Genomic DNA, 19,663 nt, shown 5'->3' on the forward strand with positions numbered 1-19,663 from the left:
TCGCATCCAAAGTCGATTCTTGTTACTTTTAATGAGATAATTTGCTATTTAAATGCTAATTTTGGTACTTAATAGGTCAAATTGTCGACGATAAAACGGTAAATTTGAATTTATATTCATAAAGCTCTTATGCGAAATATTTCTAAGATAATATGTATAAATTTTTTTAAACCTTGGATCTTAAGTTGCCCTTGAAAATGCATTGGTGTAGGATTTTCTCTTAAAATTGCTTACAAATAGTTAATACATTCTTTTTTTTAACATATTAAAAAACAAGTATATCTTTTTATAATATATACATTTTTCTTTTTTGTAGTAGTTGCTTTACTTTTTTTATTTACTTACTATATATATATATATTTTTTTTTTTTTTTTTTTTTTTTTATTTACTTTCCCGGCTACATAGTTAAATTTATCATGTTGTGAGTTTTGCAGATGTTGACGTTTCATGACTACTCTGTAACAAATAAAAAAACATAATATTAGTACTGAAAAATTTAAAAACATTTACGAATACTAACCTGTTTTTTTTATGGATATCTCCAGAATGGATGGATGGACTGATTTGGATAAAATTTAGCTAGATAAGGTATTAATGTCATTTAATTTTTGTCAGAATTATGAGCAGGGAGATACGAACCTTATAGACCCGTACCTTATTTATAGGAGTCTATACCTCTATACCTATAGGTAAGTCAAAATCTCCTTTTTCGACCTTCTAGACACAAAGTATCATTCTTTTTCTAATTGGATGACCCATTACATTAATATATGACTTTGGTTGTACATTTGGGCAATTTCATTCAGTGGTGGGAAATAATAAGCTTAATCCTATTGCTTTTTTCGTCAGTAATGGGTTTTAGGTAGATTTCATAAACTACCTATTGTAATGAGTACCATGATTTCGAAAAATTTCGACACATTTCGTTTCACATCCTCCAACCACAAAACCACCGTCAGTTCAAAGTTTATTTATATATATATATATATATATATATATATATATATATATATATATACATATAAAACGCAACCCAACCTTATATTGGTAGGTATTGAAATAATAAAAAGGTATGTGTAAATGTAAATGTAATTTTTATTATTACCATCCATTACCTTACATTTAGAGTAAATGTTGGAAGTGGCCGCCATCTTCTTTATTACAAGCTTCAATTCTTTTTACAGCGTTTCTTGCAACTTTTTTCAAAGTTTGTGGCTGGATATTTAATACAGCTTGTTCAATATTGACTTTCAATTGTTCAAGTGTTCGTGGTTTGTTGCTGTAGGCTTTTTCTTTGAGGTAACCCTATAGAAAAAATCCGCCGCAGTCAAATCTGGAGATCTTGGTGGCCACAAGCCTCGACCGATAACACGATTACCAAAGAATTCCTCAACGAATCAGAAGTTGAACCTGCGTAGTGCGATGTCGCACCGTCATGTTGTAGCCAGCAGTCCTATTCCTATTCCTTCCTATTCCAAGAGTGCGATGAACTGAAATAAAATATCCTGATAGCGTTCTGCATTAATGTACTCGAAAAAAATAGGACCGATTATTTTCTTCTGCGATATCGCGCACCACACGCCCAACTTCTGCGGGTGTAATTGTTTTTCGGGATAAACGTAGGGATTTTCAGTACTCCAAATTCTACTGTTTTGGCTGTTTACGTAGCCATCCAAATGAAACCGTGCTTCATCTGTGAAAAATAACGAATCCATAACATTAATTTCCTCACGCAGAAATCGACGGAACCGTTGACAATATTGTAGCCGTTTTTCTTTGTCGGGCTCAAGAAGTTGATGAACCGTTTGAATGCGATAAGGTCGTAATTTTAATTGTTTGGTCGCCCGATGAACAGTTGATTTAGACAAATTTATTTTAGCAGACAAACGTCTCATCGATTTATTTGGCGAGGCGAGTAATCGGTCTTTGATTTCAGTGACTGTATCTGTATTCAACACTGACGCAGATCCTTTGAGTTCCTTGTTATTAACAGAACCAGTCTCTCTAAATTTTGCAACTAACCTTAATACGGATGTTTTGTTAGGAGCTGGTTTGTCTGGGTACTTATGGCGAAACAAATCTTGCACTGCAACCACTGATTTCATCCTGAAGTACGACTCAACAATGAAAACACGTTCATCTAGCGAAAACACCATCTTGTCTCTAGCAATACACTGAACGTTATGATTGCATTGTTGTTACTATCGGTAGTGTTCTACTGCGTCGCCGCGATGTTCAGATGTTGGACGAGTCCATTTCAGTAACCAGTAGGGGAGTAAGCTTGACTTTTGAAATTTCATGGATGAGTGATTGATGGGTTGTGTTTTATATGGGACACTCTGTATTTCACTTTCTTGTGGACACGATAATTGCCGTAATTTTGCGACAATTACTTTCAAATTGAAACATAAAATATAATCATAAATTATATATATATATATATAAAATATATTTAATTTTGCTTCCAATTGGTCAAGATGTGGAAAGATATGGTCAACATGGGTTCAGTATTTCAAAACTTTGCTCAAAGAGTAAAATAAGTTTTTTATATTAATCCACTTAATTTTCCTGTCGAGGACGAAAACAACGAAAGCCTCGGTAATCGATGGCGAAGCAGGGAAAATTGTGAAAATGTTTGCGGCCCTTTTTTTTATTTTGAACCAACTATTTAAATAGTGTATGCCTACCTACATAATTTTAGTGAAGTTGAGAATTTTCATTAACATTGCTGAGAATCTCGACCGTCTGTTAATAAACAGTACAGATTTCTTCATATAAGCGTAGAATACAATACAGATGTAATTAATTTTATAATTTTGTCCGTCTAGCGCTAAGAATCGACTGTTCTCTTTTCTAACAGTCCAGTTTTTTTTTTATTTTCAGTATTATTTATTACATAAATTTTATACGTAAGGTAATTTTTACATCTATTACACCTATTACTCTAACTCTTATCTAATTCTTACATTCAATAAACAAATAAGTCGATGTTTCCACTTATTAAAAAAAAAGTACTTGCAGTGCTCAAAAAACGCCTGTTGGAGTTCAACTTCCTCATTTAGTTATTAACTTCTCTTAATATCCTGGCTTCATTGCTCTAGAGTTATGCTGAAAGAAGGAAAGTATGGTAATCCAGTCAATGAAAGAGGTATGAATTTGTTTTACATTTCACGACGTTTCGTGACCTAGGGACCCAAAAAACAGAATAAAATGAGGGGTTAATGTTTGTACTTATGTACGTGCATTGGCGTGTTTGAAACTTAAAAACGTTTGACTGGATAACCCGATTTTGATGAAATTTTTAGACTCTTGTAAGTGGGACAATTTTTGTTGAAAACCATTTGGGGTTAATATCTCCAGAGGGTGGGGTGGCATTTTGGTGGTCAGTTTTCTCAAATTTTTGCAAACATAACCCCACTTTATATTAAGCTTGCAAGCTTGCACTTTATATTATGCGTGCAAGCTTAGCTTACCATTAAAAAAATATATTTTCCCCATAATTCTCCCTTCCCGAAAACTCGAAAAGTTATCTTTTATTTTTTTAATTTTAACCAAATTTTTTTAAATATATTTCTAGGCATAGTAATACTGCAAACAACCCAGAAAATATACCTTTGGGGCAATGTTGTGAGGATGGGGGAACAAATCAAAGTAAAAATATAGATTTTTTTTTGCATATTTGGGTCTATTTAAACTTAATATTAAAAGTTTTTCTAGTAAATTCTTGGTAATAATATTACACTTCACCATCCACCTCCAAAAAAAGAAATCGTTGGTATCCTTTTATTGGTTGTACATTTTCAATGGAATTTTTTTTTTGTTTCTTCCACTTAAAACAGTAAACGTAAAAAAATCAAAAACCTTTCTTGTCTTGGATGGTGATTTTGGAGATGGGGAGCAGAAAAAAAAATTACGTTTTTTGAACTTTCAAAACTCTTTTTGGTTTATTTAGACATCATTTTACGATAAAGCTTCATCATAAATTATACTCCCACTGCAGAAAATAAATCTTAACTTTTTTCATGTATAATTATTTTTACACGACTGCCCAGAAGAAAAAAACAGTAATTTATTTAGTTAAGGTGTATGTATATTCCACCATAACAGCTCAACGACTGAACCGATGTAGATGTATGACCTCGCGTTAGAATCCTTACGTTATCGGAAGTGTCATAGGCTATATAATTTTATATATATAATGTATATGTATATATATATATATATATATATATATATATATGTTTAAATAAAATTTAAAAAAATTATAAGATAAATGAGTCGTTTTTGAATAACTTGCATCTCAACTCTTCATTCTGAACTATTCGGAAATCTCGTACCTCATACGTGAGAAGTTGTCTTACTACTGTTTTTTACATGACTGCCCAAAAAGGGCAAACATATATATATATATATATATATGTTTGTTCCACTGTAGCATCTCAATGGCTGAACTGATTTAATGTATTACCTTAGGTTAGAATCCTTATGTTACCATATATATATATATATATATATATATATATATATATATATATATATATGTATATAGGCTATATAAATGTATATAGGCTATATAAATATCTATATACTCGTATATGTTTAAATAATTTTTCTTTTAAATTATACTATATACAAATATTGTATACAAAATTGTTACCCGCGCGCTCTTTAATTATCCTATATTAAAGAGCAATTATTTTTTTGGCAGTTGTGTTTTTTAATTTTTAATATTTATCTCTTGTTTCATTTTATAAGAATTAATAACCATTGGCATGAAAGTATTACAACTTTGTTGTCAGATTTTTTCTTACATTAAAAAAAAACTAAGATCGTTGATTTATATGTATTTATAATAAATCGTGAATTTCTATTTTTTAATTCAGAATTAGAAATTGTGAAATTAAGTACTTTCTAATATTGATGTTATACTAAATATTCTTAAGTTTAAAATTAAAAGTTCCTGAATGAAAAAAATGTTACATATATATATATATATATATATATATATATATATTATAAAGTAAAACGTTGTTTTAATCTTTAATTTTTTGTGCGGTATTATGTAGATACTTTTTTTAATTAACTACCAGATGTTAATTGAACTTGTCAATGCGTGAGATGGAGGCAAGCTATCAGCTGGTCACTGTCTTGTTTTGTTAAACAGATGTTTCTTTACATTTTAAAGTGTCCTTGTTCTAGTTAAAGAAGTCAGCCGACGTGAAGGCCTATAAAATGTTATTTTATCTAAAAATTTTTGTTTATTAAATCTTTACAAACAATTTAAAAATGCTGTTTATCTATTTATCTTTTTAATAAATGATAATTTTCTCATTAAATAAATTAATATTTTTAATAATTTTATTTCTTTTTAGCAATAATTATGTAACTACTGTTACAGTAAAGCTATAACTAGGGTAAATAGGATGGATCTGTCAAAATTTTGGGTGTATGGGTTGTTGCAATCCTCGACGTTTTATAACCCCCAATCTTACCGAAAACACAAAAAATTCCATGGAAAATTCCGGAAGGATGTATGTATGGCCTGTATTTTGGTAAATTCTGCGGACAGTTTGAACTCTTAAACTTGAAATTTGGATCAAATATTTTTATACCATAAATATAGAACATTGATCCTATTAAATTTTTAACTTATTCGTGGAAAGGGACTGAAATATTTGCCGCCATTTATAATTCCAACTTTTTTGTAGGCTTTAAAGGGAATTCAACAGAATAGTAGTGATATATGAGTTATTTATAGTACCGAAATTTTAAATCTATTGTACGTAGGAGTGGGCTTAATTGTTTAGAGTTCTTTTTATATATTTTCAAAACGGATTACTAAAAACTCATGAAACTGGAAAAAATAATCTCTATATAACCTTTAACTTCTGCTAAATGTTTGCCCAGATCCGATAATTAAAGGGATACAGCAGTACTAAAAATAATTCTTTTTGCTCTGATTTATGAGCTTTATTAAAGTTATTTTAAATTTAAAACACTGAATCCCTTTCTTCATGAATTAATAACGTTTAATTGCGATTACGTTGGAGTTTGACTCGATTATAAATTCTGTACATCTTAATCTGGAATCGAGGCGGGACCTCGGTTAAGTAATAAGTACGCATGCAACCGCTCACGTACCAATAACCTACCATTTCTTAAATATTTAATAATTTTATTTTATATTCTTTATTCAACTTAGGTGATAATATAAATATTCCACTACCAAATTAATCTTTTTTTTAACTGCAGAATAAATTTTAAAGCGGAAATAACACTTGTCTAATATCAAGTAGCGCTTACGTGGATTTAAGCGGAACTGTCAGCTATTCATTTCATTAAAATTAATGATTAAATAAGTACAAAGCTCTATAATACTTTATAATGAATAAAATTAGTTATTCTAAGAATTAATCAAATTATAAGTTATTTTTAATAATGTACGTCCTACCAATTAACTCCATTTAACTTTTTTCTATTTAAAAAAATAAAATAAAATATTATTTACTATTGATTAACGGCAGTGCAGGGTTTTTAATTTACATTTTTTGTTAATTTTTATATGTTTTGTATTTTATACTAGGCGTGTTTTTAAGGTACGGTTCGTTTTGAAGTAAAAACAAAACTGGTTAATATGAGAAAACTTTATTACTTGCTCATAAAAACTACATTTATTAACTACATACTGACCCTTGTAGAGGAAGACACCCACCTTGTGACGATCCCGATCGCTACACTATCCTCTTCGTTCCTAGTCCTGAGGGGATTTAGCGGAGGTCGTCTTTTAGACCTTCTAAACGGCATAACACAACACAGTCATCAGTGTGGCCGCTGTCAGGATACCACAGATGCCACAAATGTCTCGGCAGACATTTCCTATTTTTCTGTATAGCCGCCTTTAACTTCAACACGTTTTTTCATAGCGTTTCACTAGCTTTTACATTCCCTCTTCAAGAAATTCCGCCACCAATGACTTAAACCATTCAATAAGGCCATTTTTCAATTCATCGTCAACGTCAAATAATGTGATGCAAGCCACTGTTTAAGGAAAAAGAAAATAATGTCTGGGAGTTAAGTCAGGTTTATGAGATGGACGATTGAAGATTTGCCATAGAAGGTTTTCCAATTCCCTCATCATCTGATTTCCTGTGTGTGGGCGGGAATTGTCGTACAGAAACAAACTTCTTTGTTTTTCGTCTATTTTAAAAATCCTAACCCCTGTAGGGGAAAACAACTGCCTTGTAACGAGCCTGGTAGCCACACTACCAGGATCGCTACCAGGTAGCCACACTACCTTCCGTGCCTAGCCCTGATCGGCTTTACTGGAGGTCGTCTTTTAGATCCTCTAAATCTGATAACACATCCAGACATCAGTTCGATATATTTCAGTTGTTTTCCGTTTGTTTTTTGTAACTCTTCAAGATTTTTTATTGTTTCGCAATACGTATCGGCATTCAAAGTAGTTCCGCGATCACTAAATTCGACAAGCAACACACCATTTTTGTCCCAAAAAGTAGTTCTTTACCGAATGATCTTAATTGAACTTCTTCGATCTAAGAATTGATGAAATACCTTCATCTTATTGACTGCTCTTTCGTCTGGACGTTCGAATAACAAATTCAACTTTCATCTACGGCAACAATGCGATCAAACAATTAATCGCCTTTATTTTCGTAAGGTGACAAAAATTCATGAGCTGCAGCAAGACGGGTTTTCCTCGCGTGAATCGGTTAAAATTTTCAACACCCCTCCGGAAACAGTTTTTTTATAGCCCAACTTTTCGGTCAAAACTTCATAAATCAAAGCTCGTGAAAAGTCGAAGACGATTATAACACGTTGAAATTCCGGTCTTCTTGAATTTTTTCGTCGACGTTTTCAATCAAATCATCCGTTATTACCGATGGCCGGCCGCTATGTCCTTCATCCTTCTCGAAACGAATGGCACTGTTGTCTTACTTTAGTGTCATTCATAATATTTGGCCAAAACAGTTACAAACTTGCCTGTTAATTTCAGCCGCAATTATTCCTCATACTTCACAATTGGCGGGAATACAAATTATAACACTCATTATAAATGGATGTATATAAATAACTAATTACAAAATGACTAAACTATACTTGTTAACAGCTGTATCGATTAAAATAATTCAGCCACGCAAGCGCCATTTGTTTACATTGCGTGTATAAGCGGTAAATTAATAACGGACCTTATTTTAAAAACACGCCTCGAATTTATATGCGGAGTGTTTTAATTTGTTTACGGAGTGTAATTCAACCTTTAAATAATATTTCAACAGGTATGCAAGGAGAAATAAAATTTAGCAAATGTTCCTACCTCGAAACAATCTTCGTTTTGAGTGACACCACCAAAATCCCAGTCCCATACGGAAGAATAACATAAAAATTTCAAATAAAAAGAGTACGATTAAAACATTTCATTTTAAAGATCATTGAAAAGAAAAAAGAAGACGTAAAAAAATTCAGTTTACAACGACCTAACCAAAATGGTAACCATTTAACTTTTTTCACATTTAGTTTTAAAAGTGATCTGCAGAACTTTTAAATAATTTCTCGAAGTAAAACCCCAAAAACAGCAAATTTAGAAAATTCTTCTACCTCAAAACGGTCTATTTTTTTAAACGAAACCCCTTTTTTTTCTTTTCTTTTTTTTCCTGTTTAGCCTCCGGTAACTACCGTTTAGATAATACTTCAGAGGATGAATGAGGATGATATGTATGAGTGTGAATGAAGTGTAGTTCTCAGTTCGACCATACCTGAGATGTGTGGTTAATTGAAACCCAACCACCAAAGAACACCGGTATCCACGATCTAGTATTCAAGTCCGTGTAAAAATAGTTGGCTTTACTAGGACTTGAACGCTGGAACTCTCGACTTCCAAATCAGCTGATTTGGGAAGACGCGTTCACCACTAGACCAACCCGGTGGGTTTACACGAGACCCCTACTTGGGATGAACTATAAGTCACTTTAGGTAGATTTCATAAGAAAGCTACCTATTGTAATGGGTACCATGGATCGACTTCCGGAAAATTTCGACATATCTTCGCGTTTCACATCCCCCAGACCCCAAAACCACCGTCAGTCCAAAAGTTTATATATGTATATATATATATATATATATATATATATACACACACACACACACATCTATATATTTCACTTTCTTGTGGACACGATAACTGCCGTAATTTTGCGCAAATCACTTTCAAATTGATACATAAAATATAACGACAAAAAATCTCGGTCGAGTTCGTTAGTGGGCAAAATCGGACTTTGGGGGTTGAAATGGGGGGTTGCTTTTTCAAAAAACAAAATATCGCTATAACTTTCTTATTAAATAAATATCAAATTCATTACAAATTCCTACTATTCATTGGATAAGGCCCTAAAACTTATTTAAGTAAAATTTTTTGATATCGCCAACCATTGGCCCAGGGGATGGAAAAATGGGGTTTCGAAGACAAAAAAATCATACCTCCCTTTATAGGAACAGTATTGAATCGGTTTTAACATGACCTAAAAATTTTCCCTGAAACAATTTTTGATGTGGCAATCCTTACGGCAAGGGATGACCAAAACCAAAAAACAAACAGTAAAAACAAAATATCGCTTTAACTCTGTTATTAAGTAAAATATCGAATTCTTTTAAATTTCCTTTTTCTTTAAATAAGAGCCAATGGGTAGAAAAAATGGGATTTAAAGGACAAAATTAAATAAAACTTTCTGAAAACATTACCTTTTTTTACCAACACGAAGAGAAAAAACCTAGAATCTCCCACTAATTCTTAAATAAGTGTGTTGTCAAGCAGTTCAGGAAAAATCATAAGGAAGTCTTGATAAATTTAGCAATAGCCTGTAGTCTAATGAGAAAACGTGTTGTGTCCATAAAACATGGAAACTAATGTTTGATACGAGCTCGAACAATCCGAGTTCGCCTACCCCCCATTTTGCCCTGGTGATATCTACCTCCGCCTTCCGGCGTGTCGAAAGGAATTTTTTTAAACAGAATGTAAAAAATATTAAACGGTCGTTATCTTGATTAGAATTGACGTAGCCCAATGTTTTTTTTAATGCTCTTTATAATGATGTATCACAACTTTACCCTTAACGTTTAAAATTTTTCACCTGCTCTCCCATGTTAGTGGTGTCTTACCCAAAAAAAATTTGAGATTTTCAAGGTGCCAAATTTCATTTACCTGTGTTTGACGGTTGAAAAATTGTTTAAGGGTTTCCATTCTTTATCAACAGTGTGTGTTATATATATATATATATATATATATATATACACACACACACACACACACACACTGTGTGTGTGTGTGTGTGTGTGTGTGTGTGTGTGTGTGTGTGTGTGTGTGTGTGTGTGTAAATATCACTGATAGTAATGTTACTTTCTGAAAATGATATCAACAAATAAGTAATATTAGCAAAAAAATCTGATGTAGACACCACATGACTTCCTTGTACGTCTATTATACATATTTTTAAAAGTAAATAACATTTTATTTCATAATAACTTCTGATATTTTCATTTTTTTTATTGTTATTATTGAATTATTATTTATTGTTACAATTTTCTTACAATCGGAGATTAATAATTATTAATAAATCAGTATATTTAAAGTAAAAAAAGGAGATGAAGTCGGATTTGAATCGATGTGCCTTACAAAGACCCAAATATTTCATTAATTAAAATTTCATTTGGCTAAAACTCTGGAACCAATGAAAATAAGTACCAGATATAAAATATCGTTAAAAATCTCTCAATGAGTTAATCTTTTTGGGTCTTTTTGGACACTTTTCATCAGTCGATTGCAATCAAAAGAGGAGATGCACAACTAGATATTATAAAAGTCCTAAATCCAAAATTTCTACATCCTACGGCTAATTGTTTTTGAGTTATGCGAGATACCTACGTACATACGTATGTACAGACGTCACGCCGAAACTAGTCAAAATGGATTCAGGGATGGTCAAAATGGATATTTCCTTTGAAATCTGAAAACCGAAATTTTTGAGATCACAATACTTCGTACAAGGAAGTAAAAAAAAATATGTAAATAAGATTTATCATCCAACAGCATACGGAAAAAGTCTATATACTCTTAAAAAATGTTTACTTTAATGTAAATATTAAATGTAATGTTTACTTATATGTAAATATTAATAATATATATATATATATATATATACATAATTAATCTATTGTGAACTAATAATTAAATCCAGTTTAACGTTTGTGATTGGTTTTTATTTTTCTCTACACTTCTTCAGTTCGCAACAGCATGTGTTGTCTTAGTCTGTCGTCTTCCAAGGTTAAACATTTTGTAAACATTCTGTATTTTAATTATTAAGTAATCCATATGGAATCTTACAGCCCAACGAGAGGTTTTTATTGATAGGAGAATTATATCCTATATAATATCCAAATATTCTGATTTTTAAAAGTACAGAGAAAGAAGTAGTTCATGGGTTTTTATGTTTATATACTGTAAATGTTAGTTGAATTTTATTATTTTTTAGAGAATATGTTAATGTTTCTGTTGGTAGGTGTGGTATATGGGTGGGATTAACTTCCGGTATGTAGCTAAAATAAAGGGTTCTATTAGTTCAGACCGTAGGGTTGGTTGTAAGTCCTTGTACCCTCAAAATGAGTGCTATGAAAGGACCAGTAATAATCAGGTCAGATTTCATATATAATCACTAAATTTACTCCTTAATTTGGATCCCAAGAATTACAGTCTGGCTTAATTTTACTGAAGACGCAGAAATCAGGGTTAAATCCTTGCCAGCCGACACTATCTAACAAAGCGTTTTCGAACCTTTGTTTAAATGAACTTTCTTACATTTCCACCACTAGAACATGTCCTGAAATTTTGTTTCATTCTTTGTGAATAATTTTGAAATAAGAAACGTATTGACTACGTTTAAAAGATTTTATAGATCTAATGAATGGTTCCTTTATTATTTATTTATGAAACAGTAATCAATTAATTATAAGTAGACAGACCGTAAAGGATATTTAGATATTTATTTAGTTATTCTCAAAACAAGACACCCTTAACACAATTTTACAATCACTTTACTATAAAATAAATAAATGGAACGTCTTAATAATTCGCTAAGCTTGTCTTCATTAATAAATAATTTTTATACCTACGTAGATTCCCGTCTTAAGTATAGTTTCACCTCTTGAGCTCCCTCAAAGCGTCAGAACGAGTTTTTAAGATACCAAAATGGGCTGTCGGATCATTATCTGGCACCCATAAGTATGAATCACGTAGACCTATATTTAGAAAATTAAATACGTTAACTCACCCTTGTGTTTATATTTATGAACGTGCAATTTTTACTAAAGATAATAGTTACTTATTCTTAAAAGATTTAAAATATCTTCTACTACCAAATCAGATAACAGAATTCTTTTCGTATAACTCAAGATAATACTTCGGTTTACGAAGAAGAACCTTTAAGAAGAAACTTTAATAGATTACCAAACAATTAAAGAAAAATCTTCCCCAATTTATTTAAAGTAAAATTAAACGATTTTCTTTTACGGAAACAATATTACTATCAATGAATTTTTAGATTATACTAATTAAAAAATTAATAAAATTAATAATAATAATGAATCAAAAAACCATTGATTTGTCTGCTTCCCATTTAACAATTACATATGAGCACAATAATTTTCGGTAGTACCTTCCGAATTTTGAACTATTTTTTTGTCATTTTTTTATGTTTTAATTATCTACCTTAACATTATTTCATGTATGTGAATTTAAATAATTAATATGGACTTTACCGTACCTATTTTTATCTTATAATTTATGTTTCTATATCTGTAACATACTTTATTAAGACATGACTTATATAATGTATTATTATTTAACGATCTGAATAAAAAATGTATATATTTATTTAATTTTTTCACGTATAAACAATACCAAGCCCAGGATTCGAACCTAGAACTTTCCGGATGAAACTCAGAGATGCTTCCACGCCTCGCGCGATCGGCAAACGAGAAATGGAACAAGTAGATTTAAGGAAGTACAATAAAATGATTTCATTGTAGGCTATCTTTATTTAGAGCTAAAATTCAATGAGTAATTATCATAAAATATTAATAATATATTATTATATAACATTTGATATAATAATTTAATATTTGATATGATAACATATGATATATAATATTTAAAATAAAAGAAAGAGAAACTCGAATAAACTCTAGTTAAGCTAAGCCTAATGTAGAATATTAGGCTTAAAGTTTTCTTCCTTGTTTTAATTTTCATTTTAAATAATTTCATAATTTTATTTTTTACATTATTAACTTTTTTTATTACACGTTTTGATGCATTACATTAAAAAAAATTCTATTTTTGTAGTTTTTGTAAAATATACCTGATATCAACATTTAGTAAAGAAGATGGTTGGGTTTCTTTATAGTAGTTTTCTATTTATGTTGTCAATGTACGTGACCCGTGTCGACATTTGTATCGTAAGTGGTATATCGTATGGCCTTGTTCCATCGGGTGACGGTAAAAGGGGAACTGTGTACTGCTGGTAGGCTTATAACTTAGCTTACACTGGGAGTGTCGCGTGACACACAACTCGACTGAAACGGGTGAATTCAGTTCAGATGACATTCTATATTATACTACATGTTACTCCTCTGGTTATGGAATCCTGCTGACTATAGTTGCTGTGTATAGTTAGTTCTATCTTTACAGCTTTGTCACTCCGAAATTGATTCCATGTTCTACTTTATTACAAGTGGCGCCATTATGTTACGTTACAATAACTATTTTATACCGTGAAGATATATCTATCAATTGCCAAAATAAACTTAAAAGAAAATGATTAACGATTAGTATGGGAAACTTAACGATTAGTATGGGAAAGTTTGGATAAACGTACCTTTTTTATTTGCAATTATTTCTGTAATACTTTCTTTTTTTATTGTACGTTTACGTTTTTGAATATTTTATAGACCAAAACTGAAACACAAAAGTTTATTTTACTATTAACTGTACACCAACAATAACTCTTATTTTTATTCTCGTATCTCAAACGAATTACATGTATATATAAATTTACCGGACAAGAAGGACCGGATAAAGGATAGAAAAAACCACTAACAGTAAGGGAAAAAAATTCATAACTTTATTTAGCGTTAGCAAAGTAAGGTATGTCTAAGAAATTGACCTTAAAGATAAAATAAAAACCTGACAAAAAAACGAGATTCATCTATAAATTGATTTCTACGGAAAATGTTTGCGATTTAGATTAAGTAAGATAACCCAAAAGAAATACTGAAGTTAGAATACGAGAGGATTTCGCAAATTATAAGTAAAATCAACAGAAATACAATTAATAAATCGGTCAACCAAACTTTTAAAAATGTTCATGATAAACATAAATTCGATAGACCGATTGTACACAATTAAATGGTATTAATACTCTATATTTAGAAATCATCAGACCAAATTCCATACAAATCGGTCCTTCCAATCTGAAGATATCAAGTAAACATTAGACCTACATATAAAATTACGTACATCCTTCCATTCTGTATGCTAAAAATGTTTTTTTTTTTTTTTTTTTTTTTTATTAGAAGGGATCATAAAAGGTTAAACGACATCATAAATCTGTTAAACGACAAGTAAAATTTCACCAGATTAATTTATTAATATTTTTACGAAAGATTTTAATATCTTAAGAATATTATATATCTACACTTATTTTAATTAGTTTCCCTTAGATGGAATTTCTATATAGATTGAAGTCGTAATTCAGTTTTTCTTGAGATTAATCTTCGTAGTCTTATCTTACCCTTGGCTTGAATTAAAACTTGATAGCCGATCCTCATTGGGATTTAAAGTAGGTTAAACTTCAAACTAGCTTTCTATTTTCGACTTAGACTGCCTAAAATGAAATCTTATAATTTTTCATTCAATAGTTATTTTTAAGTTTTTATTGTTAATTTTCTGTTTGTATTTATTTATTTTCATTTATAGTTTTTATACGTATTTATATCGACCTTTACTAATTACTCTTACATGTACTGACGATGATTACTTAACGATCAAATGTGCATGTAGATTTTTTTTCACGAGTTTTTAAAGGTTATGATTATCCCATAAATGTTTTTTTAGCTTCCACGATTTACTAACTTTTTTACTTCCTTGTGAGAAGTACTGCAATCGCGAAAAATTTCGGTTTTCAGATTTCAACGGAATTATCCATTTTGACCATTCCTGAATCCATTTTGACTAGTTTTGGCGTAACGTCTGTATGTACGTATGTATCTCGCATAACTCAAAAACGATTAGTCGTAGAATGTTGAAATTTTGGATTTAGGGCTTTGTAACATCTAGTTGCGCACTTTCCCTTTTGATTGCAATTAACTTGACCAAAAATGTCCAAAAAAGCCCAAAACCCAAAAAAATCTGGATTTTTTATTTTTTCTTAACTGCAGTAATAAGCCCTCATTGAGAGCTTTTCAACGATATACCATAAGTGGTATTTATTTTCATTGGTTCCAGAGTTACAGCCAAATAAAATTTTAATTAATGAAATATTTTGATCTTACAAGGGGAAGGCAGATCGGTTCGAATTCGACTTCATTTCGCTTTTTTTTCTTTTTTTTAATTTAAATATATTGATTTATTAATAATTATTAACCTCCGATTGTAAAAATATTTTTACAATTAATAATAATCACAGAAAAACAGAAGTTATCAGTGAAATAAAATTTTATGTACTTTTAAAAATGTGGAAATGTAATTTAATACTCGTACAAGGAAGTCATGTGGTGTCCACATCAAATTTTTTTAATCGATCATACTATTTATTCATACGATTGGTTGAATACGAAATTAGCTTCATTGTTACTCAAGAGTTGTTACTGGTGTTTACTTGGTAGTTAGATATTGTTGAATCTTGGTTCAAATCCAATTTAAAAAATGATTATTGTTTACTATGTATAAATATTTCTAATTTGTCATTAAGGGTTAACGGAAATGTGCCAAAATTGGTTGGTCTGAGACAAACTAAATGAGCTGTCGAGCTGTAATTTAATTTACAATCTTATATGGAAAATAAGATTTCATAAATAAAAATTAAAATGCTCTTAATATTATTATTTTATGATATATACAAAAGAGGAATAGGGAGGGAGGAAAGAGAGAAAGGATATTAAAAAATTACGATAACCCGTAAATAAGTTTTCAACTGGTAAACATAAAAGTGAAATTTAGCAAGTGCTCCTACTTTTTCGCATTGAAAAATAAAACTTCTGACGTAAAATATTTTGGACTACGATATCAAACCAAAACTGGGGCCTTTTAATGTTTTTTGCAGTTATCTTTAAAATAAATCTTCAGTACGTCTTAAATAACTTCTTAACAGTAAAACATTAAAAAAAATTACTAAATATTCCATTGCAAATCGATTTATTTTTCAGTAAGAGACAATTACTCTCTTCTGTAGACTACTTTTGAAACTAGCTGTAAAAATTTTTTTAAGACTCCCATTTTGGTATGTTATACCTCCTGGAGCTTTCTAGGTTTGGGGCGGTCTGCTATAAAAAAAATAGATTATTAACACATTTTCTCTCTCTCTCCCTCTCTGTGTGTGTTTGTGTCTGTGTGTGTGTGTGTGTGTGTGTGTGTGTGTGTGTGTGTGTGTGTGCGTGTATAAAAAGAAAAATGTGTGTTAACGTTTTTATTATAAACTACAATGTGTTGAAGTGAAAGGCTGAATTCTATATAAGTTGAAGGGCGGAAACATTTTAAAACGCCTTCTTCCTTTTCATCTACAATTTACAAATTTCTATATTATTTGCTTGAAGCATTGAAGAAAATGTAGAAATAGTTCAACATAACAAATAATAGTGAAAGTTTTAGTAGTAAACATAAATAAACGCGCGCGCGCGCACGTGTGTGTGTGTGTGTGTGTGTGTGTGTGTTTAAACTCTTATAAACTCCAAAATTATTTATTGTTCTTTGTAGGCATTTTTACTCGTATATTGTTAGATTTAGTTTATTTTCGGAAAGTTTAACTTAAACATTCTCTCTTTGATTAACTGAAAACTTTTTTATTTATTTTTTTAATTTAACTGTTAGAAATGCATTAATAAAAAAGTAAATAGGTAGAATGTAAAACCGACAAAATTGTAAATAATTGTAGTACAAAACTTTTTGCGTTGATTACTTTCCTGGCTATATAGTTATATTATGTAGCTATAAAATGTACTTCTATAAGAGAAAATATGGTTAATCAAGTTAGATTTTTGAAATCATGACGTTTCATGAATTCCTCTAATCAAAAAACATAATTTTTTAACGTTACAAAATTCCGGAAAGATGTATTTATGTTGACCAGTTTCTTGCGTGATATCTCCAGATTGAATGAATTGATTTGTGTGAAATTTGGTACGATTATTTCTGTATATTTGGCATTGATACTACTTAATTTTGGCCACGGTAGCCAAGGGATCCATGGAGATGCGAATTTATGGGTTCCGTATCTCGAAATTTTACTCAGAATATAGATATATTTTTTTCATAATTTAATGCCGCTCAAGTAGCTAACTTAGTTTCTGATAGTTTGATATCAATTGATATCTTTAGTAGGATCATCAACTGATAATGTGTAAAATTATTTATAAAAGACAATTATAAAATATGTTTAGCTTTTTATGATTTTAACCGGTTAGGATGAAATATATGAAAACAATTAATAACTATTTACTTTGTGAAACATAATCACTCTATTATATAATATCCTCTATTGGCTGACACAAATAAAGCTACTGTTATCTAAAATTTCAATTAAATGTCCTAGCTTTTAGTTTTCACTATTTATTACTTAATTAATTACGCTAATGACTTTTTTAGCATTTGATTAAAAAGAAATCGGACACAAATTGTTGATGTAATTTAAAATTGAGAACATTTTCGAAATTTCACAGCCAAAAACAGTTTTCACCAATAAGGTGAAAACTTTTATCACATTTGTTATTAATAAGTCGTATATAGATTGTATATTTAACGTTAATTGGATTAGGTTAGCGAGTGTTGGTTATGTTTGGTTAGGTTATGTTGATATTCATACATATCATCCTCTGAAATATTGTCTGAAAGGTAATTAGTGGAGACTAAACAGGAAAAAGAAAGGTTATGTTGATATACGTACGATTTGTCAGTACACGGAGTCAACATAACACTAAACGTAACCTAAGGTCGCTCGCTCGCTAACCTCGTCTAATTAACGTTAAATATACAAATATTTACAACTTGTTAATAAAAGTAAACTAAAAAAATAATAAAATTAAAATATAACTAAAAAAGTAAACTAAATATAATGATTAACGATATTTAAAAAAAAAGAAGCAAATCGAATGGCTGTAAAATTTATAAAAAGTACCTAAAGGTGCAGTAAACAAATCCTGGATACGTGTTCCAATATGGATTTAATACTAGATCGTGGATACTGGTGTTCTTTGGCGGTTGGGTTTCAAATAACCACACATCTCAGAAACGGTCAATCTGAGACTGTACAAGACTACACTTCATTCATACATTCATATCATATCATACATATCATCCTCATTCATCCTCTGAAGTAATAACTTACGCTGGTTTCGGAGGCTAAACAGAAAAAAGGATTCATAATCCAGAACGAAAATATAATTTTGTTTATTTTTATGACTAGTCAGTTGCATTAATTAATTAATCGTCAATATCATTTAGCTACCTGGATTTAGACAGGTTCCTTGCACTATCTTTGTCTCCATTCTCGTCTGCTCAGGTAAACCTTTAAGCTTCCACTTCTTTTTGGGTCGTCGATAATCAGACTCTCTTTAAACTTTCTTTTTTGCACCTTCTACCGATCCTCTTAGCAGTTTTAATCAGCCATACGTCTCTCCCATACGTCTTCTCCCATTTCTTCTTCCATACTTTCTTCTCCCATACGTCTAAATAGAAATCCTATTCTGAATTGTTCTGATTAATCTCCTGTTCATTTATCACTCTGTTTATTTAATATTCACCAATCTCACCTCCGCCAACATTTTAAATGTTTGAATCCTTCTTTATCTCTTTTTCTTAGTACTCGTGCAGAACGTACACTCCAAAAGTAACACTTCACAAGTAGCTTCCTCAACACAAATTCCACCTTGGTATGTAATTTTTTTGTTTATCTAGTTAAAACTATTTAGTTTTTCTTTCTTAAATATCGATTTATTTCATAAAAAGAATCTTTTTTTAAAAATCGGGATCATACAAAAAAAATTTTTGATTTTACAAAACCTGAACTATTACAAATTATCAAATTTTATTAGAAGTGAAAGCTGATTTTACAAAGATAATAATTTTTAAGTAAAATGCAGCTTAAAAAAAGACGTTTTTTGTAAACAACAAGTAAAGCGGGAGAGTAGAAAATTTAGGATTTTTGAATACTTTTTTGTGGTTTGATGTAGCATAAATTTTTTTAAAATTTATTTGGAGAGATAGATTAAAGAAATACGAGTAAAAAATAATAATATTTAAAACGAGTTAAGTTTCTCAATCTAAACGCAATCTACTTTTATTTTTTCATATTTATGTACGATTTTGATGGAAATTTTGTTCGCTAA

At 30.3% G+C, this 19,663-nt stretch overlaps 1 protein-coding gene across 5 annotated transcripts in view; it reads left to right on the forward strand.

Moving 5' to 3' along the window:
• The window catches only part of LOC142321782 (myosin-IIIa-like), a 361,639-nt gene that overhangs the window by 233,208 nt on the left and 108,768 nt on the right, over positions 1-19,663 (forward strand). The gene's annotated exons all lie outside the window — the stretch shown is intronic.

Source organism: Lycorma delicatula, chromosome 3 (genome assembly GCF_047948215.1).
Source record: "Lycorma delicatula isolate Av1 chromosome 3, ASM4794821v1, whole genome shotgun sequence".
NCBI classification, from domain to species: domain Eukaryota; kingdom Metazoa; phylum Arthropoda; class Insecta; order Hemiptera; family Fulgoridae; genus Lycorma; species Lycorma delicatula.